Source organism: Castor canadensis, chromosome 15, assembly GCF_047511655.1.
Source record: "Castor canadensis chromosome 15, mCasCan1.hap1v2, whole genome shotgun sequence".
Lineage (NCBI taxonomy): Eukaryota > Metazoa > Chordata > Mammalia > Rodentia > Castoridae > Castor > Castor canadensis.
The window spans coordinates 4,855,870-4,873,915 of NC_133400.1; the positions used below are offsets into that span (position 1 = coordinate 4,855,870).

Sequence of the window (18,046 nt, forward strand, 5' to 3'; positions counted from 1 at the left end):
AATGCAAATGTGTGTGAACAGATGAAATCCATCCTGGCTGTGCCCATTTTAGTTTTTCTAACATGAGCAGTTAATTGCATCATTACCAGACCTGATGTCCATCAGCGGCTCTTGCTAGATATGGAAAAATCTAGGGCCGTTGTAATCTGGCTGAGACTTCGTTCTCCCTCTCCTTCCCTCTTCCTGCCATGATTAGTGTGGCAGTCATTACTACTGTCAACAAAAACTTCCACTGCTCCTCTGGCCATGTATGAGGGCTGTGCTGGCCTCCCATGTGGAATTTAGCCATGGCCCCATGATTTGTTTTGGTCCTTCAAGTGTAGGTAGGATGGTGTGTGTCTCCTTGGAGTGGAAGATTTCACAGTCAGTGAGATGTGCCCTGTTGTAAGACTATTTCCAACATTCAAATGGTTGCCTCCGCCTGAATCCTAGAGAAAGGGTGTCACAGGGCAGAGTCCCCACCCGACCAGCCCCTGTCAGACACAGGTAATAGGAAGAAACGGGCCATTTTCATTGTGGGTCAGTACATTTTTAGGGTTTGCCATTGCAGCATAGCCAGCCCATTCTGGCTGACTCACTGAACTTGAACTTTCCCAAGCTGGCTGTGCTGTCTCATGTCTGGGCATTACCTCCGTGCCTACCTCTTAGCTTCAGAAATACCCCATTACGATGCCACCACAGTCCCTGTGTGCTCCCTTCCGTACTTACCCTCCCTCCTTTCTCTGCAAGGAAAATGACTTTCTGGAATCTAAATCTACTACCCACTGTTTTGCTTCATAGCTTTTCTCCTTGTCTGTCTCTAAACATATCAGTTCTAATTCTGCATAGATGAAATCCCAGTATATACAACTGTATGCACACTCCTCTCTCATGCCCTGCCACAGTGTGTTCTGGAGACACACTGTCATGCTATGAGGTGGATCTCAGAAGCTGCATCGTCATTTACTTAGCTGGGCCTCGGTCAGTAAGCATGGAGATTGCTTTGTGTCTTTGCTCCTGCCAGCCATGTTTCTAGGAATGCTCTTGAACCTGTGTCCAGGTGCACAAGTATAAGTTCCTTGCAGAGGTAGCTCTAGGAATAGGTTATACATCGTCCAGTTTGGTAGACAATGATAAACTGATCTCCAAATCATTGCTCCAATTTACAGTCCCAACAATGGCAAATCAGGGCCTCTGTTGTACCAATCAGGCAGGCATAAAATCACATATAAGTATATATAGTTGTTATTTGCAGTTCATGGATGGCTAGTGATGTTGAACGGTTTTTAATACCATTACTGGTCATTTATGCTTATTTCGTGAAATGACTATATCTCATCTATTTTTAACTGAATTTTTTGCTTTATTCCTTATTGAGTTTAGGGGTTCTTTATATAACCTGATTTCTAATCCTTTACCAATTAGATGTGTTACAAACATCTTCTATAAAACAACACCTTGAATTTCTACCTTTAAGAAAAACAAAACAGGGTTCTTATTATTTTTTAAATCCCTAAGATTTTATGGAAGAACTTGATCTATATCAGGCTGAAATCTATGTATTTATTTCTTGGGCAGTTTTCTTTTCTACCTCTTGGATAACAGTGCCGGAAGTGACACCCTTCCAATCCATTTCCATTTTAATTGACTTTCTGTGGGATTCCTGCATGTTCCCTGGCACAGATGTAACATGTAGACTCTTCCTCTTACCACACTGTGAAGTTGAAACATCTGCTCAATCTCTTCCTGCCACGTAGACAACTCCCACACAGCCTTTCCCTTTAGTCTTTCCCCAAAGCCACCAGAGGTCCCTGTCCCCCAAGCTCCTTCTACGTCATTGCAGACCTGTGACTCCATCAGCCATTTTCCTATGGCTTGAGTACAGCATAGTGAAATCAAATTAGAAAGTTTAATTAGTTCACTTGCTTCAAGATAAATGCAAATAAAAGAGTTTTCAGTTTCCCCTGTTTATGAGCCAAAGGCAAAATTAATTAAAGCCAATGGAGAAAAGTAAATAAACATTTTGAAATACAGGAAATAAACATTCTGGAGTGTGGGGTGAAGGCTCATGAAACATGAGCGAGTCAATTATTTGTAGTCATATGTTTCTGCCTGATAATTTAATCACATCCGCTCCGTCTCCTCTTCCCCTGGAATGCAAGCTCTGAAGAAAGGCACTTTTAGTTTAAAAAGGGTGGTAAGATGGGTTTCTTATCAGTGGCCTGGCTAGGTCCCAACACTAACAAAATATTATTGGACAAAATATCAGTGGATGTTCTGAGTTATTTTCACTAAGATGAACTACTTTTTCTTTTTCTGAACCTATGAAATGGGAACTTTGTCTATAATTTGCTGAATTTACAAGAACAAAAAAAAGTTGCTATTGTGCCATTGGGCATCTTTGTTCTTAAATTAGACTAGACAGAGGGAAAACCAGGTGTTTATGTTGGGACTGATAGTGAAGGAAAAAGGGAAACTTCATGAAAAATGGCAATTTTCTTATCATGAGTAGACACTGATTTTGCATGGTACCATCACCTTTCTTGGGACTGTCCAAAGGCTGTCCTCTAATTGTTCCTGCAATGGTGCAGCAAAGCTAAAACCTCATTACACTTGGGCTGGGGCAAAGAGAGACATGACTGGTGTTGGGATCCAGAATCAGGGTAACAAATGTCAGCAATAAGCAATGCCACCATTGGGAATTGACCCATTAGGACTGAGAAGCACCAGCATGGGAAGATAGTACATGAAGAAGACTCCTGTTGGTTAGCTCAGGTTTGCCAACCTTCCTGATGAGGGAGAAAGAAGACTGAGTATGGAAGACAAGGAAATAAATTACAAGCTATCACAGTTACTAAAAGATAATGAGAATTTGTATTGCTGTGGAAAGACAGCCACATTTTTTTGTGGAGGAGGGGAGATGAGCTATAAGATAAACTGTGTTCTATAACTCCATAGTTTTGTAATCAAATCAATGCACAGCAAGTTGTGCCTGAGATATGTGTATGTGCATAAAGGAATGAGCACAAACTGTTAATGGCAACGATGTCGGGAGTGTTGGGGCAGGGTGAGACACAGTGGAAGGGTTCATTTTAACCTAGTCATATGTGTGCTTGAATTATTACCATAATCATGACTTCATTTGGTAATTTAAAAGATTGAAACAGAAACGTAAACAATAACCAAACAGAATGACAAAAGGAAAGCCCAAAGAACCATGTGTCAAGTGCAAGAGAAGAGGGAGATTTTAGGGTTGAGCTAGTCTGGAACCCTGAGTTCAGAAGGAGCAGAGGCAGCAGGCACCAGGATGCAGAAATGTCCCTGGTATGAAATGGACAACCCCTGGGATTCCGGGGAGCTTCCTGCTGGGTGGGGCCCTGGAAGGAAGTTGCCCCTAGGCGATGGAAGTGGTACATGAGTTTCCACTTCCAGTGCATGAGAGCCCAGAGCCACTGCCCATCCAGCCCCAGGACGCTCTTCTGTTTCTGCACAAGGACTGACTGATATCAATCAACCCTTGTGTCCCATGAGGGTTCTCAGACTTGCCACCTGCTGAAAAGCAAAATTTCCTGGGGAACTTTGAAAAATGCAAATTGAGAGCTATCATATCAGACCTGTCAAATCAGAATTTTGGGGAAAGGCCCCACCACCTGCATTTTCAGATGCTACTTTAAGTCATTTGGAGGTGGAGAATTTTGGTAGCCACCACCCTCATGCCTTCTCTCATTGCCAAAACAGTCTGCCTTGTGTCACTTGTCAGCTTCTAGTTCTAACGGCACTGTTGTTGAGGATAACAGATGGTGACAATGACAACCCCTGTAAGTTTGGGGGATCTACATGTCCACCACGTAACTGGGTGATATCAGGACACATAGTTTCCTAATTGAGAAGTGAGACAGGTAAGGGCCACTCCTAGAGATTAACTGACATGACCCATGGCAGAGTTAGTATTTGAACCCAGGGCCCAAAGCCCCTCACTGTCTACTCTGCCTCACTGCCCTCCATGCCCTCCATGGAGTTCGACACCAGCACGAGCGACCAGTAATAACAACACAATTTATCAAACGCTGAGTTCAGATTATTCTTGCGCTAAAGACATGTACTCTTTGGTTAGTCCCCAAGCCTGGCCTATGGTATTAGCACTGTTACTGTCCCGCGAAGCAGATGAGGAGGCCGGGGAAGTCACAGATGAGCTGCCAAGGTCACGAGGAAGTGGCCGGGCTAGGGCTGGTGTTTGAGTTGTACTCCATCTTCCATCACCTAGGAGGTGAAGCTTAAAGTCACAATCATCTGCGTGGACACTCTGTACCCTGCCACTTCCTTGTTTTGACAGCTCGACTCCATCCAGTGCACTGCAGACATTTTTTTTCTTCTGGAACTGGGGTTTGAGTTAAGGGCCTTGTGCTTGTGAGGCAACCACTCTACCTTCTGACCCACACCCTAAGCTCTTTCTCTTTAGTTATTTTTTGGACAGGGCTTCGCTTTTTGCCAGAGGCCAGCCTCAGACTGCAATCCTATGCATGCCTCCTGCATATCTTGGATTACAGGCTGAAGCCACCAAGCCTTGTGTCTTTGTTAAGATGAAATCTCACTAGTGTTTTCCCCAGGGCGGCCTTGCAATCCTCCCAATCTCTGCATCCTGAGCAGCCAAGAGTGTACTTCTGACAACCCCAATGACTCTCCTCATCCTGGACATGCCCTGCCCCACGCTTCTGCCCTGCTACTTACAGTATCCCTCTTTCCATTCATCCATTCGGTAAACTCTTGAAAATGGCGCCAGTATGACTCTTCCTTGAATCCACCTCTGAACCCACAGAAGGGCTGAACATCCCTTCCATGAAGCCCCAGGTTCCTGTGCACTTTGCTGCCACAGCAAAGCTCAGGTCAGAGACACTGGTCTAGGCAGCTTTATCACCAGAGTCTGGGTATCCCTGGCATTGTTCATCTCTGTATCCCCAGGATCTAACATGGGCACCGCTGTTCTCCACATTCTCCTTATGCATTGGCTCTGATTATTTTATTATATTAAACATTCAGACACTGAAACTGCCATGTCCTGACATCACCACTAGATTCTCCATTTCTCCAGAGCAGGGAATGTGTCAGCTGTCTGCTGCTGTGCCACCAGGAAGAGACACAGTGCCTGGCACACAGTCCATTCCCCATCGGGGTTTGGTGGAAAACCCTGCCTCTACTGTGTTAGGGCTGGCTGCTGGAATACAGACCAGACTGCTCTGAACAATTACAGCCTCCAGAAGGCAGTGGAGAAAGACACAGGTGTGTGTGGGGGGGACTGTGCCGCTCAGCCCTGTCACTGCACAGGATGCAACATGCCTCTTACTCAACACCATCTAAGAAATTAATTGGAGGCACTAACCCATCATTTTACAGAGCAATGGAAGGTGAAATTCAATTAGCAATTTGTTTCCAGCTAGCACAGAGAAAGAGACTTGACCACAGGGAAAGCCATACCTCAAGCCAGTAGGGATGCTGCTCTTGCCCTGTTCTTTGAGTGATCAAAGAGATGAACTGAAAGCAGCAACCTCGTACGAGTCCTGCCTGCTCCCCAAAGCCCCTGGCAGTGCACATAGGACTCTGAGGAGAGAAAAGTCACAAAGGTGGAGGTTCTTGGTGAATGGGGATTAGCTTACACCAGAAAGTCTTAATGGAGAATGCAGTTGGCAGCAGAGAAAGTGTGTGAAGGGCATGCTTGCAACAAAGGCCTGAGTTCCCGGATGAGGATCCAGAGAGCAAGAGTTTAGGGAGGAAGAGAAAATCTGGCAGGTGTGCTTGAGTGCACATCCAGCTCCCTGGAGATGGTGGTTTCTGGAAGCAAATAGAGCCAAGGAAGTGGTGAGAAAACAGGGCAGAAGTGGGGGATCTGGGGGGTCCATCCCCTAGAGCTCAGGTGAACAGGTGTTCGCACCAGGCCCCTTGCATTTTAGACACTTAGAAAATACTTGTCTTTGGTTGGAGGTCCAACTGCTATCCATCCTGGGCAAGCGTAGAAGGGCCTGAGTGAATCCCTTGGCTCCTGCTCCTTTCCAGGTCCCAGGCTGCACAGTCTGAGCTGACCTGTGCACTCCGAGAATCCAAGCTCTGTGACCTTGAGCAGACCCTATAAATGCCCTGAGCATCAACTTTCACATTAGAGAGCGGGAGCTAATGGTTCCTATTTCACAGGTTACTTATGAACATCAAGCAGGCGCAGGCGACAGCAAAGAATCAATAGAACATATTCGGGTCCTGCATATGGATTCTTAAAACACAGTTTCTGCAGTGAAAAACGTCTGAAAATCAATGGCCTAGATGTTTAACCATAGGAAAATGGCCAAATAAATTAGGCTCAGCTACTTGATGGGCCACTTTGTAGTCATTAACGATTATAATTGTAGGGACCATGCCACAGTCTGGGATATGCTTATGACACAGGAGGTCAGAAGACAAAATACAGTGCAGTAGGGAACAGGTGGACACCAGTTAGCAGGAAAGACATAAAAACAGCGATGTGTGATTTCTAGTGTCAATACGGAAAGGCATGTTTTGAATTAAACAGGCAACTCAAACTGTCACTTTGATGTTTGGTGGACTTGTCTGGGAAGGTGTATAGCATGTGTGCACTTTTGATCCAGTCTCTCTCACACACAAGCTGTGCGCAGAGAAGTTTGCAATTTAAAGGGGTCTCTGGTTAACCTTTAAGACATCTGATTAAATTATCTTTTCTAAAAGTAGAGGTTGCTTTTCTGAGGCAATCTGCATCCCTTAACATGCCTGATTTGCACACCTGCCTTTGCCAAGTGGGGCTCATTTTGGAGCACCTCCTGTGTTTCACAAAGAATGTGGATTGAGCAAAATTTTCCACAGACAGCTATGACATCACCCACAAGTCCCCGAGAAGCCATGGCAGACAGAGCAGACAGAAAAGTTGTCTGCAACCCCGTTCTTTAGAAGGGGAGCACACACCTGCCAGGAGAGCAGGAAGTATAGGATGGCACTGCTGGGAACTAGACTACAGACAGACACAGGTCGAGCTCTCACCCCTGAAGTTCAAAGGCAGTTCCATCCTCCATCATCAGGCAAATATGACCTCCAAGCATAGCAGCCCAATGAACCCACACATGACCTGTGGAACCCTGTTTTCACAAATGCACAATGGATAAAGGATTTCCTTTCAAATAAACTTGAGAATGTAGTAGAGAACATTCGCCCAGCGTAGTCACAATGCTCCTCACCTGTGGGAGGCTCAGAGGCCCCACCATTAAACAGACACACCAGCACAAACAGACTCAACCCACTTTTGTCGTAGGACATACTTCAGCCTTGCGACAATTACAAAGCAACTATAATTTTATTAAGTACCCATACCATGTCAGACACTATGTTATGTGCTCTTAAAATGTGATCGCATTTTATTCTTTTAACAATCCTATGTGAGATGAAGTCTTATTCCCATTTGGGGAATGAGGAAACTGAGGCTCAAAAATTAATTGCCAAGGACATAAGGTAGGAAATAGCTCAACTGAGTTTCTTTCCCACGGACTTGGCCTTAGGCTCTATGCAAGATGATGTCTCAGGTGGGTGAGATGCTGACTTTCCTGCCTCCAAACAAGAGGAGAGCAACTGAAACCAACACTAAGAGTGAAGACAACAGGTAACATCTCCCCTTTCTAAAGCCAGATCCCGGACCCCTCACCTAGAAAGACTTCTGTAAGCATCCTGGACAAATAAACCAATTCCATCTTGGAAAAATCTATTTCTATGATCACACTGAGTTCATAGATTTTCAGATGTTTATATTTTTTCAATTTAATCACAGACTTCATTAAATATCTTGTCCATTTTTATTGGAGCCCAACAAATCTGGTTACTAGAGAATTCTTTACAAAGATTACTGGGCAGGAAATAAATACCATCCCAAAAAAAAAAAAAGTCAACCCTACACAAAGCTTACCTAGTGACATGCCACATGGAACAAGAACCACAAATGTCTGTGTCCTTACTGAATCAAAAACTCATTATAAAGTTCTTATAGCCTGAATCCATGGTGTCTATATTTGTCTCTATTTTCATGGCCTAGAATCGAGCCTGGCACTCAGCATATAGTCAATAAACACTTGCTGAAAAAGAATGAGTGAATAAATGAAGGAATGAATCATCCCATGTGGGTGTAAGCCTTTATAAAAGTGATTATTATGGGTAGTTAAATCATAGCATAATAAAACCACAAACACAACCTTCCTTGATTTACTGACATACTACCAACTGTCACAGGGTTGATTAGAAACATTCATTTTTTAAGAAAATATTTCGAATAATTTTTCTTTTTCCAATCTTAGAAGTAATCATATTTTTGCAACCTTGGACTGGAATGTGTTTCCTGTCACATGATGGGTCCCCGGGGAGGGCATGTCCCATTTGGACTGACTGGATGGATGAGCCTCAATTTGAAACAAATAGAGAATCAGAACTATCAGTCTGAGACTCTTGGGTCCTCAGGGATGAGCCAAGATTAAATCAAGGAGTAAAATCCCTGAGCTGGGTCCAACTCACACAAAACAGATGCATGGAAAGACTCCATTTTGAATTAACCCTGTACATAAAAATTCCAAGTTTGACAACACAAACTGGGGGGAGAAACATATCAACAAGAAAAGAAAGGCTTTTCCTTTGATTCTGAAGCACAGACTTCTTTAAAGTCAGTGTTTCTCAAAGTGGGTCCTGGACCGGCAGCCTCAGCCTCACCTAGATCCTGTGTGAGATGCAGGTTCTCAGGTACCACCCTGACCGAGAGGACTCTACCGGTACCCTGGGGTAGGGTTCAGCAGTCTGGATGGTCACCAGCCTTTAAAGTGACGCTGAGGTGTGGGCAAGTTTGAGGACTGCTGCTTAAGGTCATAAATTCTCTTTACCAAATTTTAAATAGAACCTTATTTTCAAGTTTTCCCTTCAATTCAGTGTTTGGCATAACACAAAATATACCTGGCAAGGACTCAGATAGAACCATTTACACAGATCCTCATGGGGACCTGTCAAGTAGGAAACCCTCTCCATCCCAGCCATGGCACGGATGAGCACAGGAAGGCTCAGAGAGACCATGTCACTTGTTGCTATTTGTCCCCAGAGCCTGTGCAATTCTCATGCATAGAGCAGCTCCACGCCACACCCCCAGGCTGTCCTTGAACAGAGCCCAAACACATCAGAGAGAACACTCAGGGTTATAGCTCTCACGGCTGGGCTTTGGGCATCACACAACTGTGATCCTTAGTTCCTCCCTCCCAAGAGCATCAGTCACAAGGGCTGTCCTGGTTACTCACGCCTGCCCTCCAGGAGGCTTTCCCTGGGACCAAGGGACACCTGCATTTATCTCTGCATTCTGTGACAAGCAGTGAGGAGGGGAAGCATCTGCTTCAGCCCTGCTAGGGAAGATGTGGGATTCAGCTTCCTATGCAACTTTTTCCTCACAACACAAAAACGATACCCATTGCTCACACAGCCCTCTCCATGCATCAAGCCCCGGTCTACACTTCACTTCACTTAGAGGAACTCATTCACTCTTTAAAACGACCCTGGGAAGTGGACCCCAGCATCGGTGTCCCCACTTTACAGGTAAGGAAACCAAGGTACAAGAGGATAAACGACTTGTCCAAGATCACACAGTGAGCGGCTTGCAGAGGAGGGATTTGAACCCATCATTCTGACTTCTGAGCCTCATCTGCACGTGGTCAGTGTGCAAACCATGTTTAGAAGGAGGGTGGCGTGAACATCAGATACTGTGCACCTCGAACCATCAAAGAATCTGGAAGAACAGTCAGTAGAAGTGAAACGCTGAGGATTAGAAACCCAGGCTCACAGTGACTGAATCTGTTTTGATACCCGGAGTGAAATTGACAGAGTGGCACATTACCAAAAAAGTTCACATATTCCAGCTCTGTGTTAGAGTTTCCACTGGGCCCCAAGGTTATGACAAAGGCTTGTGGTCAGGCAGGACAGCCAGGGATCCTTTGTCCAGTGGGCAGGGGCTGTAGTGCTTCTGGCCTGTGGTCATTTCTCGTGGTACCATCAGATCTGCGCTGTGAGCCTTTTGCTTACTGTTATAGACCATCTTTTCACTGGAGCTTAAAGGAGCATCTGCAGCACCTGTCCCCAAGGGCTCGACATTCCCGCTGGGAAGACACATTGCAGATGGTTATAGGTCACTGTAGACATGAATCACACCAGGGCTGGTTGAGATTGTCTCGAGGAATATGAGAAATTTGAAATGTAGGTTAATATCAAAGTCACTGCCTGCAGACTGCACATGCCTTGGCCTTGATCAATGATCCATCTGTAAAAGGGATCTGTTTCCCCCCAGGCAGAGGTCTCCAGGCTGCGGAAGTTCTGCAGCCAGGGGTGCTTTATTTCTTTGACTCCTTGGTCTCCATGTGAGGAATCCTGTACTCACAAGCTCCTCCTATGAACACAACCCACAACCTCCCAGTCACACGTCCTCAGCAGTGTTGATCCACGCAGCCCAGCCCCTCCGTGCTTGCCTTGGGGTCACCATCTACAGCCTAGCCCTCCTTTAGGAAGGGCTTCCTCTCGCTCATCCCTGATGCCATTCCCTGGAAAACCCACTTTTCTAAAAGTAACTATAAGTGGAATGATAATAGTGACTAACACCAGTTAGCATCCTCTGAATGCTTACAGGAGGCACCAGCCTCTCTTCACGGCAGCCCACAGAATACCTAACACAGTGCTCTCTCTGTCCCTGTCTCTGTCTCTGTCCCTGTCTCTGTCTCTGTCTCTCAGAGCCTCCCAAGCTCCAATGTCTCCATTTGCTCATTGGGTGAAGGGCAAACCTTATCCGTTGGCTGTTCCACGGTCCAGTGCCACTTTAACTCATCCGATTCATCTATCAAACTCATTATGACATAAATTAAGATAAGATTTTTTAGGAGGAGGGGTAGAGGCAGAGGTGCTGAATTTGTTGATGAGATTTCTTACTTCATAACCGCCTTCAGTGCAGGTACACTGCCACCAGGTGGCAGTGCTTCTCACAAAAGAGAACCAAGTCAAAGGCTTGTGATGGTGGCAAACAGGGGCCCTACCTTTTATTTTATTGTAAAGAGCTAACTGTTTAAAAAGCCTGGCTAGCATAGCTTGCGGACTCATGGTAGGATTTGTTACCCTTGCTCCTTAATGAAGCCATCAAGGTGACCTGTGTCATGGCAGACCACACAACTGAAGTCTACTGAGTTTGTTTAAGTTCACTGTAGGGAAGGCCTTCCATTCCTGAACTCCTGCTCCTCCGACCACCACCAGAAGGAGCAGAGAGGAAGAGACAGTGGGTACAAAATAGCGCCAGAATGACTTAGTGCCGGAGCCCTGTGTGACATTCCTGCCCCTGCACAGAAGAAAGCACGGAGTACTCTGTTAGCTTTTCTTTGCTGTCCCATCTTTTCCACTCTCAAGGTGGGAATGTTTTAAACTATTGTAGAAACTTGAGACAGAGAACTGTTAACACCGAGTGGTGGACATTGCCTTAAGCAAGTCCCATTAAGGAGACTTGTTCTACTCACATCAGGCCATCTCAGAGTGTGATCAACACACAACCTCCTGTGTTTTATACCCACCGAGGAGATTTCAGACCAAGAGGATTTTAGGGGGAGGGAAGAGGATAATTCTTAGGAATCTTTCTGCTGTGTTTTTGCATCGTTAGGCACAGACAACTCAGAATACCCCTGACTGGGTTGATCTGCAGGCCACACCCCTCAACTTCACTGTCACTAAGTCCCTGCTACAGCGCAGACCAGGTAGGTGCTCTGAGTCATGTCTCTAGAGTAAACATTTCTCCCCCATTCATGACAATTTTTACATGCTCGTCAAAGCTTTTAACTATGAAGTTTAGCAACCCCAGCTACTCAGTGTCACTCAGCCAAGCGATGAAGGCACTGATTCTGATTCTAAGACAAAAACAGAAAAAGGGAGGAGGGAAGGGAAACACGATTGTCTATAACTCCAACAAAAACCACGTGGGGAGGAGCTGATGCCAAGTGTGGAAACGGTTCCCCGAGTGGAGTGAACCCCTTTGAGGACAGTTACTGCAGCCCCCAAAGGTGATGGATCAGTCTCCAGTCCCAGCTGCCTTGCTCCTGTAGCCAGGTGACAAAGCCACCTGGAAATGACACAGGACTCTGTGGAAATTGAGGCCAAGTGTGAAGATGTCAGAAATTCTTCTTAGGGAGGACTTAGCAATACTTTGCAGAATAACTCTCCTGTTGTATAGATACAACTCAGCTGGGTGGAGCTGGCATTAAGGTTTAACCTCATCTAAGTTATTCAACCCCTCTTGGCCTCAGTTACTTCACCTGCAGGAGGGGGACATGACGATATAACCTCTTGCCAGGGCTGCAAGGGGATTAAATGGTGGAGTAGGGGGTGCCTGGAAGGAGACAGGACACGTGTGCATAGTTAGTCTCCAGTGTCTCAGAAACAATTAGCTTAAAAAATTAAGAAAATAGCTGGTGGTGTGGCTCAAGTGGTAGAACACCTGCTTCTCAAGTGCAAGGTCCTGAGGTCAAACCTCATTACCACCAAAAAGAAATTAGGAAAATGAAAAATTAATCCTAGTGTGTGTGGGGCAATGTCTTCAGTTAGCATGACCTCACTTACGAACATCTGGCCCCTTGGATCAGGAACAGGGCGAGACGTGGCAGTGTTTCAGAAACATGGGGACAGAGGCATCTCGGTGCACTGTGGGAGGCCTCTTTGAGCTTCTCTTCCACCAGAAGAAAGGTCTGGCTCTTTGATTTGAACCTGTATGTGCTCCTTTCCATTGTGTCTCCTCTCTCCATCCCTAGGGACTCCGGCTTCTAATGAATACAGACACTAAAAAGCAGGTGATGTTTGGTTGGAATTTTATACCTGTGGGCAAAATGAACCACTGGCATAGTCTCAACTTAGAATAGAATATTGAGAATGAAGCAGAAATGAGTTCGGTGGACAGAGATTCAAACTGGCCTCCAGTGTGCTGCCAGTCAAGCGTGTGCTACTCCACTAGAACGATGCTTCAGCCCCCAAGGAATGGCCTCAGTTTGTTGGGACATGGACAGTGAGGAGGCTCCCAGGAGGAGCTCCCAGGGAGGTGGGTGAGAGTGAGAATATGGGGTTCAATGGCCTGATTGTCAGTCTGGTTCTGCCACTCCTCAGATAGACACATTTGGGTATGTTGCTTAACCATTGGGTCAAGATTTTAAAAAAAAATTTCAAGTGACACTAATGTACAGCAGAATTTACAAAATACATTCTACATGCATCAGTGATGTGCTAGTAGTGCTGGTCCTATCTGCCGGTGCAGTGCTTGCTGCTCTGGTTGTCTTAATGCCCGTGCTGAAGGGGTTCCTGGCCAACCACCTTCTTAAAGGTGGGACCTAACCAGATGAAGCAGCATAAATGAAGTGACTCCATCAACCATGCTGAGCGTTGCTGCAGAAGCAGGTCGGCCACCACATCACATCCTCAGCTTTGGATGAATTCCTTTTTGCATCTGGTGTGAAAGGTGATAAGTATTTTCTGAGCAATTTTTCAGTTGCAGGCTTCAGTCTGCCGAGATGAAATATGCAGATTGAGGCCTGAACAGCTGCGGTGCTGTATAGTGGCTGGTATTTTGGGGGGCTTTATTTTAAAGTCTTTGACAGTTCAATCTCTCTAAATAATTCAGCTGTTTAGGAAAAGCCACATGATCTTAAAATAAGTCCCTGAAGGTCAAGCATATAGGTTGAAATTTTATTTTTTGGTGAAAAGCATTTGACAAAATAATAGAAATACCCCCTATAATATCTTTCGCTTTGCATCTTTGAATGAAATTACCATGTGCATATCCTTGGATGTCATTTATAAGCACTGCTTCTTCCTCGTGCATATCTGCCAGAGTACTAAAGCTAACATTTTGATTTCACTGGGCCCAGTGAAGTTAACAGATCTTAAGGAAAAATTTCAGGAAGCACCTCAAACGTGAGGTGTTGCTACGTTGCACAAACTTCATTTGTGAAGTTTTTGTTACATCCAGGCCAGAAAACACAAGCCACATGTCATAGAAAAGCTAAAACTTGACTTTATAAATCTTTAAGAAAAGAAAAAAAAAAACTAGTGATGTCAGTTTTCAGGACAGAGCTGGATGACTCTCGTCCATCACTGGTGTTTCCGTGGTGACTTGAAATTCAGGAGCAAAGCATTAACCTTTAGAAAGACACTGGCTAGGCATTCCTTTGTGCCCCCTGGAGATGGGTCTGTGGGCTGAGTTAACAGATGGGCAGATCATGGGGGTGGGAGGTGGGAGGCAGGATGGGAAAGTACTTAGATGAAGTCATCTGAACTCACCTAGAACCACATGTTTTGATGCTGGCCAAGGCTTCTACTTATCTATGTCAGATACTCTCTTGTCCCACCTTGCAGCTAAGGAAGCTGAGGCCCAAGTTCGGTAAAGGATGACGCCTACCTACTCACAGCCAGGTTTAAGGCACAGGTGCCATTGGAGCACGGAGATGCACTTGTCAGAGCTGGCCTGACAAGCACAGGTGGCACCACCTTGCTTGTGTTCACACAGGCTTGGCCTTTGCACTTTAGTCTGACCTCTGACCCTTGCTTTGTGACTTCAGCCTGATTATCGAAACCCTCTCACTTCCAGCATCCTTATATAAGAGTCCCACTAGGAATCCCTAGCTCGTAGGGATGTTGTGGCCGTGAAATTATGTATTTAACATGTCACAAAGTCTTGTACACACTATTACTCAGCAAAGATTCATCCATAAATCCATTCTCTGTGATGCCTCAAATCATTTCCTCTGGGACTAGAATGTGGGTCCATTGCTGTGGGGAACCTGGGGTTTTCAGAGATGAATCATTGTGAAATTTACTCCGTGTTCCAGCAGGTCCTCCCACCCAGCGTAGACACCGCTCCCACGTGGCTCAGGGAGATGCAAGGATCAACCCTCATGGCACTAACCAACACCTTGTGGCAGCTGTGGCAGTCACAGCCGGGACAAATGAGGTGCGTGTCATCTGTAGAGCTGCCCAGCTCTAAAGAACACCATGCAAAATTTTATAAAGAATTTTTTCTCAGTGATCACAGAAGCTGTTCCTATTTGGAAAAGTTAGAAAAATCTCAATGACCAAAAAGCAGGAAGTAGAAACCACCCATAATTCTACCACTCAGTGAATGCCAGTGCAAATACATGGTAGGCATATGAGTTTCATAAGCCATAGCACAATGGGGCCTGATGTTCTGTGGCTTTCTTTTGCAAATTGTAAATGTGTTGTGGATTTTATTTTTAGTGGATACATAGCAATCCTCACACACATATTCCATTACCAGAGTGGTACCCAAGTACCGAACCACTGTAGAGGAAGAGCACCAACCATCCAACCAGCCAACCAGCCAACCAGTTACCCAACCAGCCACCCAACCAACCAGTTACCCAACCAGCCACCCAACCAACCAGTTACCCAACCAGCCACCCAACTGCCCAATCAGCCAACCACCCAACCACCCAACCGACCAACAGAAATTGGAAGGAATAGCTGGTGGAACCATATAGAATAAAGTAGGTGACTACTGGCCCTGAATATGCTATAATTTAACTAGTTTTATTGAAAACACTTTGTTTTAATTTTAAAGTTTTTCTGCCGTCATGAACACCTTTCTGATGAAAGATCTGAGAATGAATTCCTAACATACATCCTTAAGAATATTACGAGGCTGAAGTGCAGTGGTTGTATCAAAGGATAAACCCAGGGCTGGTCAATGTGGATCAAGCTCTCCAGTGTACCCACACTCCAGGTAGGTCACAGCCATGGTCATGGTCATAGTCCTTAGTTCTCTTGGCAAGCACCCCTGAGAAGACAACTGGAAGGCTACGTGGTCTTGTTAGAAGGGCCCAGGGCTGCCTTTTCTTCTGCTGATCTATGTTCTCATTATTCCCTGTCGTATCTACTGAGAGCCTCCAGAATTGTGAGCCCCACTTTCTACAGTGCTTGGGGTGCCAGGATGGAGGGGTCTTCTGGAACTCAGGCGACCTTGTGTGTCTTTCAACTCTGCAGAGTTGAAAAGCCACTTAGATACCGGCAAGTCTCTTTTTCCATCCTGCTCAGGATGGCTTTCTTCCACAAAAAGGAGGGACTGGACCATGTGAAAAACCAAACCCTTTTCACATCATCAGCCTACGAGTCCATGGCTGTGTCCCCACATTCTCATGTAGCTGCATTTTGATGGTGAATTTCTGCTTTACTTCTCATATATCCTGTGCCCTTCCTCTATGCACCAACCATCCATTCTCCTTCTTCACTGGGATCAAAGGATTTTTTAAAAAACATAACACTTATTTTAGGTGATATCTAAAATCAATGTAGAATCCTGACCATGGTGCACATAGACACGTGTGGTTTTTTCCCCCAGCCCTTTGGGTGCTATGTTGGGGAAAAGCCACACTCTCTTTCCAGCACATTCTTACTTGGGAGTGATAATTGGGAGTGTCTGCTGCTTCTTCCTGGTGTGCTGGTCCCCAAGCCCTTTTGGTGGTGGTGCTGTTGCCTCAGAAGTACTCCCCCTTTGCCTGAAGCCTAATTCTTCTGATTCCTGCTAGTCTTTGAGGACTCAACTCCAGCCGTTTTCCTGAGGGGACTCATCTGGCCACTCTGATTCAGGTTGCCCTCCTCTTTGGTCACTAGAAACCATAACATCTTATGCTATTTTCTTCGTTACATTTGGCACCACATTTATCATGATGTTTAAAATGTGTGTATTTATACACACACACACACACACACACACATTTTGAAATCTGTTGGAAGAAGGGACACCAGGAGTGAGAATATTCAATAAACACCCATTGAATAAATGTTATGAGAAGAAGAGTCACCAATACTATTTAGGAGCTGGCCTGGCCCCCTGAGTTCGAAGTTGGTGTGCTCCTGTCAAACATAAACAATTTCTGAGAATATTGACATCAGACAAGGCCTTTCTGTGACCATGGTGAGACTGGACACAAAGCTAAGCTTTTAATCATCATGCCTGGCTCTAATCTAGCCCCTTCCTGGGTTATGAGAGAGAGCACTGCTTTGCCAACTACCACTCTGGCCTCACTCCAGTTTGCCCCACTTAGAAATAAGATTTCAGAATTCCCCAGTCACAGAGCCACACCTGCTCTCCACAGAATCTAACTCGCAGCCATACTACACTTTTATGGACTGCCCCCAAACCAGCTACTATGAGCCCAAAGTCTACATACCTCCTCCTGAGACACCCACAGTTCTCACTGCAATGAGCTGTAAAGCCAACTGGTCACAATACACATGGGTTTCTGGTGGTAACCTCTTCTTTTTTTCTCCTTTCTTTTCTGTGCTGAAGATTGAACCCATGGCCTCATGAATGCTGGGTAAATACTGTACCACTGAGTCAACCCCCAGCCCATGGTAGCTTCTTTTTCCTGAAGATTGTGGAGGCCATGTGCCAGATCCCACTCCTTCCCCAAAAGATCACATCAGAATGTGGGTGTTACTATTCTATTGTAATTTAAAAGATGTGGCCACTGAGGCCCAAATCGGACAAGTCACTTCTGAAGGTCACATAGCTACTGGGAGAAGCTTCAGTTTGGATCCACACATTTTCTGCATGTTTTCTCATCATTGTACTGTTTCTTTTTCTTCTTCTTTGGACACCATGTCAGTGCTCTAAGCCGGCAATGAGCATGTGTATGATAAATGCGCCCCTTCTAGTAATTTCTCCATTAAAATGATCAACATCCCTCACCGTTGTTCTAGGCTTAGCTGTCTGTGCATGCTTGCAGCTTGGATGGCTGCACTGCCTTTCAATGTCACTGTCTCTGCTGCACGGAGCTTCTGGCACAATCTCAACATACAGAATATGTGCAAGAAATATTTGCAGGCAGCCATTCTGCCATTTTGGGCAGGGCAATTATGGAATAGAGAAAATATTTAAAACTATGGATTTGTGGGGCAGAAAGTGCTGCATGCAGGTTTCAGCATGAGGGAGTCGGTTAGGACCAGCATTTCATACTGGGGCTTTTTAAGA

The 18,046-nt window shown here is 45.4% G+C and overlaps 1 protein-coding gene across 6 annotated transcripts in view; it reads right to left on the minus strand.

The window, feature by feature from the left end:
- Cdh13 (cadherin 13) overlaps positions 1-18,046 on the minus strand; it is a 1,135,782-nt gene that overhangs the window by 255,966 nt on the left and 861,770 nt on the right. The window lies entirely within an intron of this gene.